Genomic DNA, 12,054 nt, shown 5'->3' on the forward strand with positions numbered 1-12,054 from the left:
CCTTTATAGCAGATTCAGGGCTACCTTTCCTAAAAGATTCATTCTGCCAAACCTTGGAACTCTTCACAAGAAATACTAGGTAAAACTTGTAAGGCTGTAGTTAATCCTATCCCCAAGACCAAAGTTATCAAAATGTTCTCATAATTGCTCTCTAAAGTAAGTCCTATTAAAGCTGCTAAATAGCACCTTTATTCATTTTTAGGAGGTCCTGCTGATACTGAGAGAGAGCAGTCAGTATATGTCCCCTCAATTCATATTTGTTCAGAAGGCAGACATGTACCAAAGAAATAAATACATGTCTAGTCCCAAATCTCTTGCTATAAATAGGGGTAAAATAAAAAATGCATTCACAACTAGACATTCCTGCTGTAAAACTGTCTGTTCTGGGAGTTATCAACCTATAAACCCTCTGGACCATAGCACAGCCTCAGTTGTCCACTTGGCATAGAGAGATACCATGATATTGTCAATGCCCACCATGCACTGGGCAACAAAAATGTGCTCCATGTGTCCATCTGCAGTAATAACACACAGTCAGTCAAGAATCAGTGTCAGACTGGAGTTTAATTTTTCTTCACAAAGGTCTTTTAGGGCTTAATCTAAACTTGACAATTTCTTATGACCTAGAAACTTATGACCTAGCAATAGATCTGAAAACAGGGCCCACAGATCCCATCCCCAGAGTTGTTATATTTGATTTTCTTCCATAAACTAGCCTCCCTATTCTTGTATGAATTTACTGTTGGAGTCCTGCATATCTAATAGAATGATCCCAAATTGCAGCTAAAATCTCTTCTTCTTCCTGATTTGTTGCAGCACAATGAAAGATAACTACCTCTAAAATTGGGAGACAGCAGCTGTTCATACATTTCTTCATTAAATAAACACCGGGATACCTGCTGATTGAAACCATTTTGGGGGTGTGATGTGAATGGCTCTTTAAAAACCTTCCCATATGTTAGCCTCCAGTAAATTCAACAGCTTTGCTCTGCCTCTAAATCAGAGATTATTAAATTCTTATTAAAACTTGAAAATGTTCTAAGGTAAAATTGTATCACATATTTGTGAAGAAGTGATAAAATGCCAGTTTTGACAATTTTTAAAGTCACGTACATAATAGGCTACAATCAGAAGGTCCACTCAAATTCATGACACCTACTCTTCAAATTACCCAACTAAAAGAGAGGGAAAATAGAGGTGGTTTAAATTATTTACTTGATAGGGCCTTTTCAATCCCTAAAAATGTGTCAGTAAACCGCATGATTTTCAGAAATTGTGAAATTTGCCAAAAAACTACCAAAATAATCATCCTTATAGAAGAGGAGATGATAGCAAGTTAATGAATGTCATTATTGAAAATAAGAATGCTACCCCCGCTTATTGTGCATGTTAACATAGCATTAAAAGATCTTTGAAAAACATGATTGATCATTGTCAGATTATGGATTTGTGTCAAATGATGGATTTAAAATATTATGTGTATTAGGAAAATAAGTACATTCTATATGATTGAGATGTGGAAGTTACTCAGTTACTTAAGATGTGGAGTAGTTTCTTAGAGAAGTGAAGGATGAAATGAATCATACAGTAAATTCAGGATTTGAAAACAGGCAGACTGGACAACTGTGGATCCAAATACCTCTTTTTCACTCCTCTGGGGACATTTTTCCTCTTTGTATGTATAGGGATAGCTTTTTTCTCTTTCTTCCTTTTTTCCTATTTGAAGCAATTTCATTTCCTTCATTTTATTGCAAGTAGAGAAACAGAAATGGGAATACTGAGGGAACTCTAATAATAATTTTAAAGAACAAAAATCTTCCATGAAAGGAGAACTGCAGCCCAGCTCCCCAAGAGGGCTGTTGGCATTGACTCAGCTGCCCTTGTGCAGAAATTAACTTATTAAAGGTAAGCTGCAAGTGGGAGAAGGATCTTTAAAGAACTGGATGTAGATGCCTTTTTTATTTATTTCTTGTTTATGAACATGGAAAAAAAATGATGGAGAAATGTGTCCCTGATTTAGTAAGGGGCCAGAGAGAGACAGTGGAAAGAAAGCTTAGTTGCTCTTACAGTCCTACCATGAATGAACACTGTGACCACCATTTTATCCACCCAGCCTCAGTTTTCTCATCTAAAAATGGGAAGTTAAATTGATACAGATATTCCCTCTCTGGTTTACAGTTCTGGTCTTAGGAAATCCAGTTCCTGACAAAGTCCAAATTACTTCCTGCCTGGTCATAATGTTTCCAGAATGTATCTTCATGTCTGAAACTTTAAGTTTATGCTTCAACATTTGTCCTTTGGTCTGAACTTTATAAAATAATTTTTTTAAAAAAGCATAGTGCACCGGATAGGACTGCTTGAAATTTTTCTGTTCATCAATAAGGCTTCTGCTGTCATCAACAATGACAATAATCAAGTGCTTTCATTGTATTACAGAGCATGGCAAAATTCCAACTAAAAATTTTATCAGTGACTGTTTGGTATGGTAGGTGGATTACTGAAAGAAGATATGTAAAACAGACTACAACTGTGAACAAAATTCTATCATTCCATTTATACATATGATAATTTCAGATATGATTTTGTGATATCCTGATTGGAAGTAACCAAAAAGATAAGTAACTAAGTAGATCTCATACATATCATGGATATATCTAAAACATTAAGAGCAAAAGAGAATGACAGGGCATTAGAGAAAATATTAAACAAGATAATTATGCTTCTCTTCATAAATTTATGATTTGAAGCAGTTTTTCTGAATTCCAGAAAATACTTTTAAATTTAAAATATCATTTGATATTAGATTTAGTAGATATGTTCTCAACCTTTTAAAATGTAAAATTGAAAAAGTAAGATAAAGGGTCATTCAAATAGCTATACATTAAGTTAAAATGTTTACTACTTGACAGTAAGATTTATTAAAGACAAATGAGAGGAGGGAATTTTTTCTGAATCTCCAATTGCCATTTTAAATTTTATATAGTGAGAGTGTATCCAAAAATTGCTAATTATTTTAGCTAATAAAGAGTACTTAAATAACTGTAGCTGCAGCTATGTGCTTCATTCAAAATTAATAAAGCCAGTAAGTTAATAACAATAATTAACTCCCGCTGTACCGTAGTCTCTTCTCTAGATGCTTCGTAGCATACAGTTGATATTTTAGTTGGGGAATGAAAGTGAAAGTCGCTCAGTCCTCTTGTGTCCGACTCTTTGTGACCCCATGACTATACAGTCCATGGAATTCTCCAGGCCAGAATACTGGAGTGGGTAGCCGGTCCCTTCTCCAGGGGATCTTCCCAACCCAGGGATTGAACCCAGGTCTTCCGAATTGCAGGCGGATTCTTTTACCAGCTGAGATATCAGAAAAAGTTGGGGAATATGAAAAAGCAAAGCACAAAAAGATGATATTCCTATGAGTATAGGAGGAAATCTTACATCAAAAACTATAAACATTTGTTGCATAATCAAGTATACCTCCACAAGATCTAGGAGCTCATGAGGACATACCAGATAATTAATTCATGAACAACTAAGAATGTCAAACATGATTTCTCAATGAAGAGCCAGTACTATCCTTCAAGAATTTTTTAAGATAGTTGGTTAACTAAAAACATTGGGTGAAGGGATTATCAAAATGAAAACATTTTCAAGGGAAGGATCAAGAAAATTTAAAAGGAAGGGGATTTAAACCTCAGTGATCAGCGATGATTAGTCTGTGATGTGTATGCTGAGTAAACATAATTTTCTTCATAATGAAGAGAAAAATGTAAAGTGTTCTTCTTCACTTAGAAATTATTTCAGCTAACACTTTGATAGGTCTCTGGAGGTAGTGGTCTAAATACTCTTTGGGAGTTTCTCTCTTTTGTTTCTTTTAGTGTTTCCTTTTATTCACCTTCTATAAAAGGCCATTCGTCAAGTTCAAGAATAGGAAGGACACAGTGCCAGTGGGTGTTGCTGTGGTTGTTATTATTAGGAAAATGGGTTTACAACCCAGCATGGTATCTAAAATGGTATCTCAAGTGCCCTGTGAGCAACCACCAAGCGAATGGAATTTCCACACCAACTCAGGGGCCTGCAACCTCTCTACTGGCAGAGAATTATCTAGATCAGACCCATATTCTATTGATTTGAGCAATGAAGAAAAAAAACAACTTTTCTTGTGTGTTTTTGGGAAAACACACATACACACACGAAGGAAACGAAATACTCAAAGCAGCACACTTAGCAACTCAGTCGGGGAAAGGTCAGACTACTACAGACAAGTAAGTATAGACACCTCCTAAACCATGGGAAAACATGGATAAATCGTTTCGACTCACTGCATTCAGAACCCATGGAAGAGAATCACAAAACTGCACTTTGCCATTGTTGCCTGAAAGGATATCTATTTATCATCTCATAAGACAGCTCGAATGATCTTTATCTACTTTGCCCACTTTCTGACCCAAATTCAGGGTTTTTATGGAAAATTGCAGTCAGTTTGATTGATGAAATCCAAAGATGTCTAAAATGGCACCAAAGATCTCCAACTGTGCAGACTCCAACCGCGGGCTTCAATGTTGGCATTGTTCCTGAAGGAGTAAAAAAAAGAAAAAGAAAAAAGAAAAAGTTGAGAAAAACAGGCAAAAGTTAGGGGATTTCTGCTTTAAAACTTCAAGTTTCAATGAAGATCCCCAAACCCATTATCCCTGTTCACACGTGCGAACTGGGCGCACATCAAAGTATTTCCCACACATCGCAACAAAACCGGGTTCCCAGTGAACCAATCAACCCCTTTGTGACCCGCTGAATGGCTGTATCTACGGGGCGAGCTGGTTTCAGAAAGGCTCTCAGAAGGACAGCGTGCCACGGGAAGCTGGGAAGCCGCGGAGCCCGGCGCGCCTGCCGGGACGCAGGAAGGAGCAACTAGTCTACGCAATCGCCCTTGCTACCGGCCGCTTGGGACTTTAAGACACCCAAACGAGGAGTCCCAGCGGCCACTCCGTGTTCCCGGGCAGGCCAGCCCGGCGTCCTCAGCGCCGTCTCCCCAGCCCTCCGGCGGCGCCACTTATTAATCCAGAGCCAGAGCTAGAGCCAGGCGGAGGCACCGGCGCCGAGGCCCGCGGAAGCAGGAGGCAGAGCAGTGTCAGTCGGTCCGGTTTGGGGGACGATGTATTGTAGTCGAATATTGTCACCTGCCTAATTGTTCGAAGCTGCCCTCCTCCCCTCCCCCATTAGTAATAATAGCTGGAGCGCGCCTCCTACCGGGTTACCAGGCCCGGGAGCTGATGAATGAACCCCCTCGTAGGGGAAAATCTTAGGAGCTGTCTTCTGTCCTATTACCCAAGGGGGCCAGCTATAAATCTTCCTTCATTTTAACCACATTTACCCTCATCCTCCTCGGGGCTAGGGATGCTGCGTTAAGATTGCACTGATGTGCCAAGGCTCTGGACCAGCTGCTCCTAAATACAGACAGGTCCTTGTCAATTAAGGCTTTGAGAAGCAGGTCCTCTGAGGCCCTGGGGCATTGGAGCAGCCAGCAGCGTGCAGCCCCCACAATTAGTATCCATTTGGAAGGGACCTTCAGGGCACAAATGCACAGGCAAAGGAAGAATCAAAACACCAGGCAACTTCAATTCTGGAAATTGGTCTGTAAGTGTTGTGAAACTGAACAGACGGCCCCCAAGAAGGAGCTAAGATTTCTGGTGTGAGAGGGGCCTCTCCCATCAAACCCCACCCCACCCCACCCCCACACAACTTCCCAATATTTTCTCTTTGTCTTGTTTCAAGCCCGGCAGTCGGCAGTCGATTGAGTTTGTGGGTAGGTTTGGGGTGAGGGGGGAGAAAGATAAATGAATACGTTCATTTGCCTGCTCCTAGCTGAGGTTGTCTTTTGGTGTCTTTTGTGGCCACCTCAAGCAGCTGGTCAACCCTGCCCGGACCCTGGCCTTTGGCCCAGGGGGCGCTGGACAAGGCAGGCGCTCCAAGGAGAAGAGCTGCGATGTATCAGGTCAGGGAGGCCAAGCCGCCTGTGGGCCGGGCTGAGCATTAGCAGCTCAGCTAAACAAAACCCAAAAGGTTCAGGGGGCCTGGGGCGTCAGGAGGCAAGGTGTTTGTTTAAGTGATTAGGGGCAGTTGGGAGTTAGGGGCGGGTAAAAGGGCAGAGCTTGTGACACAGGGCAACTTAGCCGGACAGCAAGGGTGGACATTCAGAGGACATCACTGTTAAAGACTGTGTGACCCCACCAAGTTCAAGAACAGAGCAAACAGCACAGGCCATTAGGGACAGCCGTCAAGCGGATGGCAACAAAGCCAGGAGGGGCATTGAGAAAAAACGTTTCAATATTAAATATGGAAAAGTACTGGGGACCAGGGCAGGGGGTCAATGAAAGTCAACAAGAGCTTAGGCTTAACAAGAGAAAGAATTTAATATCAAAAATGCATAAATCTGCAAGTGAGGCAGCCCCATAATACAGATAAAAGAACCAGTTCAGTCAACATTCTGGGATAATGGCAGCATAATAGATAGCATCAGGTTGTTAACATTTAACACAAAAGTGAAGCGAAAGAAAGGAAAGGCAGTTCCCTTAATTGAGAACCTGCTGGAAGATTTCCACATGCCACCAGGGATGAAGACGTTGCTAACTAGCTGCCTTATCAACGTTCTGACCATCAAGGGAAACGTGGACCAGCTTCTTGGAGGTTCACTCCCACCTCACTTCTCCCCTTCCTCAAGGCTTCCATCTCAAAGGCGCTTACTCTCTCTAGAGTTAAAGTCCTTTTTCTCAGAACCCACTGTGACTGTCCTTCTCCCGGTTCAGCCAGGAGGTAAAGTTTCTTTTAAAATGCACCTCACCTCCCTTAGTGAGCTAGCAAAGTTCTTAGCAAAGAGCATAGAATGAAAAGAATGGTTTGGTTTTGGAGTCAAAATGAGCAGGCTCATTTTTTTCCTGCTAAGAATGAAAGGGTGTATTTCTTCAGAAGGGATGGGTAATCACAAAGCTTCAAAAGAATATCTCACTTTGCTCACTTTTTTCCCCAATCAATAACAAATCTCATTTTCAAAGAAACTTCCGGCAGCAGAGCCTTGAAAATTCAGTGAAGCTTCCTGAATCAAGTACTTCGGCTGTCTGTGCTAGAGCTCTAGGGCCTTGCCTATGTAGGAAAAGCCCTTCTCTTTATCTCATTTATCCACAGGTAGATGCTGAAAAGGTAAGTCATTCCAGTAGTGGACAGCTGCTGCCTAAGACTCAGCATCCTCCCATTCCCGCAGAGCCAGAAGACAAGCCCACCTTCTAGCAGTCATCACTGATCCACCCACCTCACCCCATCCCCACCAGCCACATATCCACCCACCTCACCTCCCTTCTACAGAGGGAGCTACGGCTCTCTGCTATCCCAAGATGCCTGTTAGTTTTCAAAACACATTTACATACCTAGTAAGAGTTGATCCTTACAACTACTTTGCGGAGTAAATAAGGTAGAAATCCCCACTGTTTGGTGAGGACACAGAAAGATTAAACAAGCCAATTTATTTCTCACAGTCAAGATTCCTAGTCTAGTATGCATTCCACACCTTCCTTGTACTTTGTCCTCCACTATTTGGAATGCAAAATTCAGAGGCACAGAGAGAAACTGAGGTCTTCCTCAAGCCCGTGCAGGTGCTTTAATGCTCATTTCTATCTGGACTGTAGCTATTACTTATGTGTTTTAGAGCACCCAGAGAATTTAGGGGGACTCCCAGAACATTTAGGGGATTCCTTGATGGCTCAGTCGTTAAAAGAGTCTGCCTGCAATGCGGGAGACCTGGACTCGAGAAGATCCCCTGGAGAAGGAAATGGCAACCCACTCCAGTATTCTTGCTTGGAGAATTCCATGGACAGAGGAGCCTGGAGGGCTACAGTCCATGGAGTCACAAACAGTCGGACACGGCTGAGTGACTTTCACTTTCCCAGAGTGTATATCTCAACAGGTTCACTCTACACATGAGAAATAGAAGCTCAGAGGCTTTCAGTATCCAACTCGGGTCCTAGAGTCAGGAAGTGACAAATCTAGGCTCAACCTGAGTCCTGAGGTTCTATAACCAGGCTACATCAGAACCCTTCAGTATCCACAACATGTGATATTTCTTCCAAGGAAACTGCAAGTTCCTTGGGTGCAGTGTTTTCTGTTTCCCTTGTATCTCATGTGGAACATCCCCTTACAAAGTGTTTGTAGAATTAATTAAAGAATGACTAATGGCTAGTAAGTGAATGGATGGGATTAGGAACCCTAATCAAAGAGACACCAGCTTGGGCCTACCTCCAATGACATTAACAGTGACAGCATAAAAAACCATACTCCAGAAATAGGGACATTTAAATGACCCTTTTTTAATGGAAAGAAAGCTGTTATGAGGAAAACTGGTCTTAGAGCTTCAGAATCTGAAGATCACTGTTATGTTCCCTTTTGCCTTAGTAACAGCTGCAAAGGCAGGATCTTGTTGCTGCAATTGCAACTTCCCACCACCCCTGAGCCCAGCCTTGGCTCCCCAGATATCCCTGCGCAGGTGGGGAAGTCAGAGAAGGTCAGGAGGCCGCACCCAGATGGGGGTAGATGAGACCTTCACATCAAGAAGTCACTTTGACCACCAGACCTCTAAGAGCTCTTCCATCCTGAAAGTTCTGAGATGCTGTCTAGATCCTCTGACTCACGGCCAGCTGGGCCTAAATAGCCGGAGATGACTGACAGGAAGTCAGTGGCACGCCGTCCCCCAGCGCCCACCCAGAGGAAGCCTCGCAGAGCAAGGCTCTGGCATCTTCAGGCCAGCTCCAGCTAGGGATCCACGCTGGACACAAGCCTGACCAGACGATTCCCTGCAATCTTCGGTCTCATCCCCACTGCCCCCCTTCACTATCCGAGCCCTCCAGTCTTGGCGCCTGGTGACCGCAGCGCGTGGCGCCAGCACGGGCACTTCCGGGGCCGCCCCCGCACCCCTGCTGGATCAGGTCACCGGGAGCACACGCCAGGCGCCAGGCTGCTCTGGCTAGCTGGCCTGGCCCCAGCTGCGACCTCAGACAACCCAGGACCAAGCCGGTGATCAGCACCCACTCTTCCTTCTCCCTCACTCAAGGTCTGGCCAGGGGAGGAGATTTCGGAGGCGGGACCACCTCAGGGCGCCTGTAACTCAGGGCGCCTTCAGGTCACCTTGGAAAGCTCAGGGGTGCCTGCAACAGCGCAGCCAATGCCTGAGGTACAAGCAGGCAGGACCCGGTCCTCCAGAAGCGAACTGGTGTGTTTGGCAGCAATGTGAATAGCAAGACACACCAGAACTCGAATTAGCTGGAGCAAGACAGGGGACTAGAATTTACAGTTTTTAAAGTGGTGTTTTTTTTTTTTTTTTTTTTCTTTTTTATTCTAAAGAAGAATGTAACTTGGGTAAATGCAGCAAAGATTCTCCGCGGGTTCAGGAGGTCAAGCAGATGTAGACAAGCGCATGGGAGTTATTTATGTCAAGTCGGGTTATTGTAAAGGCGAGAGAGCGGACCGCCGAGGCGACTCAGGCAGCCAGTAGGCCTGCGCGCCGGGGTCAGGGTGGCGGGCAGCGTGTCCATCCTGGCGGGACAGTAATTGCCCGGGGTCTGACACGACGCCGGGGGCTCCAGGAGCCTCCATCCATCTCTAGCCAGTTAGCGACGTGCCCCCCGCCGGGTGGGAGGCCCGCCTTGGGTCTCCGCTTCGAATAATGGGAAGAATTGTCTCCCCGCCTGGCACTACCCTGAACTGCTCGGGGCTTGCTGTCGCTGTCCATTCTCTGGCCCCACCTGCCCCCCAGCCTTGGCGATGCGGTTGGAGTGAGAGGGCAGCTCGAGATCCGGTGTGCCCCGAGCGCAGAGCGCAGGGCCTGGCTGAGAGAAGACCGGAGCCTTGGCGCCCGACCACCCTCCACTCCGCTCCCGCCTGGCACTCACCCGCTTCGTCCTCCAACCTGCCCGGCTAAGCCGGCCACCTGGCCCTCCCTTCCTACCCCAAAGCCTCCGGATCCTGCTGGGGGGTGGTAAAGATTCTTCCCCCTCGGACAATTTAATAGTCCCAAGTCATCATCTGCGTGACATTGGCCATCCATCTTCTCCCAGGGGAGGACAAAGCCGGGCCTCCCTGACTCCAGGCCTCTCCCTTCCCAGTTCTTTCTATTTTGGGAAGGCCTCCCCACAATGGCGTCCTTATGAACCATAATGGCTATGTTTATGAAGGCCGCAATACCAGTGTATGAAGACAATTTTATGCCTAATTAGAAAATGATGTAACCAGACAGAAGACAAAGAGAAGCTGTCCCCCCCTCCCGTTTCTTTCTCTTCAATCACACCCCAAATTTCCTCGGGCCGATGCTTTTTGCGAGTGGTCGCCGCTCCTGGCCTCTGTTTTGACAGCGGCTCGGCTGCCCTTGGCCGCGCAGCAGGCGGCAGCGGGCACGTTCCCCGCCCCCCCCCCCCCCGCCACCCCCGCCCACCCTGTCCCCGCGCCCACCCCCCAGGAGGGCAAAGGCTGGGGGGCGGGACGCCGCGGGGAGGGGGCAGAGACGGGTGCAGAGGCTTAAAGAGATTTGGGATGCGCGCTCTCGCACTTTTCTCTTCCCCACGAGCCCTCATCCGAGGGGACTTCACCCCTGGGAAGACTCCAATAAATGCAAGCCGGCGCCACTCGATTCCGGGATAATTTTTAATATATATGCAATAAATGTTCACTTTGTTAGATTGAATGACAGACAATAATATCGGCAAATCTTCATATCCATCCATTACCAGCAAATGAGCCGCACAAAGGACAGATTTGCTTTTGATTAATTTATTTGCAGACTCGGGTTGATAAAGCAATAACTATTTGGTTAAACTTGACATTTGGTCTTCGGGGGGTTATCAGACAAATCCCTGTCGTTCGGGAGAGATAATAAAGCTGTTTAAAAGGGATTAATTATTAATTGGCTGCAATTAATTTCCCCCCTTTGCTCGGCTGCTGCCACAATGCACATCACTCACCTACAAACAAAAGGCAGTGGATTTCCCCTACTCAACCGACCTGGGGCGAGGAGGGGTTTGCTCACAGCCCCAAGGAGAGACGCGGCCTCTTGCACCCCGGTTATTCTTACGCAGACTATTTTAATGAACCACTATCCCGGGTAAAACCTGTCCGTTTGGTGGTCATGAATTCTGCCTTGGAATCAAGGGTCTGACCGAGCACCCACTTGAGTTTTACAGCCTCTGTACAAATTCCCTGGTCTAGATATTTTCGAGGACAGCAACATCGGTTCTAAGCTGTTGTTTTATCTAAGAGCAAGCCCCAGAGTTTGTCTCCCAGGGGCGGCAGCTTGAGGACTGAGCGGGAACCGGGCGTGGAAGAATAGAGGCTCGCTTCATCACGCGAGGAGAATTCCCTGTCCCCGACGCGCTGGTGCTGAAACCTTTCCCGTTGCCTCCCTGGCCTGTAATTCGTGTCTGGCGGCTACAGGGTGAGGGTAGACCTACTTCCACGCAGATGCCGAGCGACTACAGGCTGCACTCATGCCAGCGGGCTGGGCCCAGACCGCTTAGAATTCTCAGCCGGAGCGTGCGGCATCTTCGTGACCCCGCGTGCCCCTTCCCTTGCTAATAACCTGTCACAATTTTACAGAACACGTACTGCCCCAAAAGCCGGCCAAACCAAGCCGGCTAAAGCCCAGGCTGCCCCAGCCTCCCCGACATTCACCCTGTTCCAGGGTCCACCATCCTTTTCTAGGGCGCGATCTCAGGGCAGAGGCGGGCCGGGTTCCCGCTGGCTCGGAAGCCGCAGGAGTCTGTACCGCTGTCTCTTACATCCCTGGCTTAGCCGACAGTCCGTCTTTGACCCCACAACCGGGCAGCCGGGGAAGGGCCGGACTGCACTTCCCTCTAGGCTCTTAGCGAAGGAGCAAACTTTTCTGCCCCGGGTTCCTTGCGTCAGGGACTGGGAGCAGAAAAAAAGGGTGGGTAGGCACGAACACTCGGACTCCAAAAAGTGGTTTGGCTTGCCAATACTATCTTACTTGCTGTGCAGAAAATTCAAGGCGAATAATCTGGTTGG

The 12,054-nt window shown here is 46.2% G+C and overlaps 1 long non-coding RNA gene across 1 annotated transcript in view; it reads right to left on the bottom strand.

Moving 5' to 3' along the window:
* Positions 1-4,358: 4,358 nt before the first annotated feature.
* The window catches only part of LOC113894715, a 9,437-nt gene continuing 1,741 nt past the window's right edge, over positions 4,359-12,054 (bottom strand). Inside the window, exon 2 of the long non-coding RNA XR_003511644.1 lies at positions 4,359-4,571. This is a non-coding gene — a long non-coding RNA (uncharacterized LOC113894715). The remainder of the gene's footprint in view (positions 4,572-12,054) is intronic.

The sequence above is a fragment of the Bos indicus x Bos taurus genome, chromosome 6 (genome assembly GCF_003369695.1).
Source record: "Bos indicus x Bos taurus breed Angus x Brahman F1 hybrid chromosome 6, Bos_hybrid_MaternalHap_v2.0, whole genome shotgun sequence".
NCBI lineage: Eukaryota > Metazoa > Chordata > Mammalia > Artiodactyla > Bovidae > Bos > Bos indicus x Bos taurus.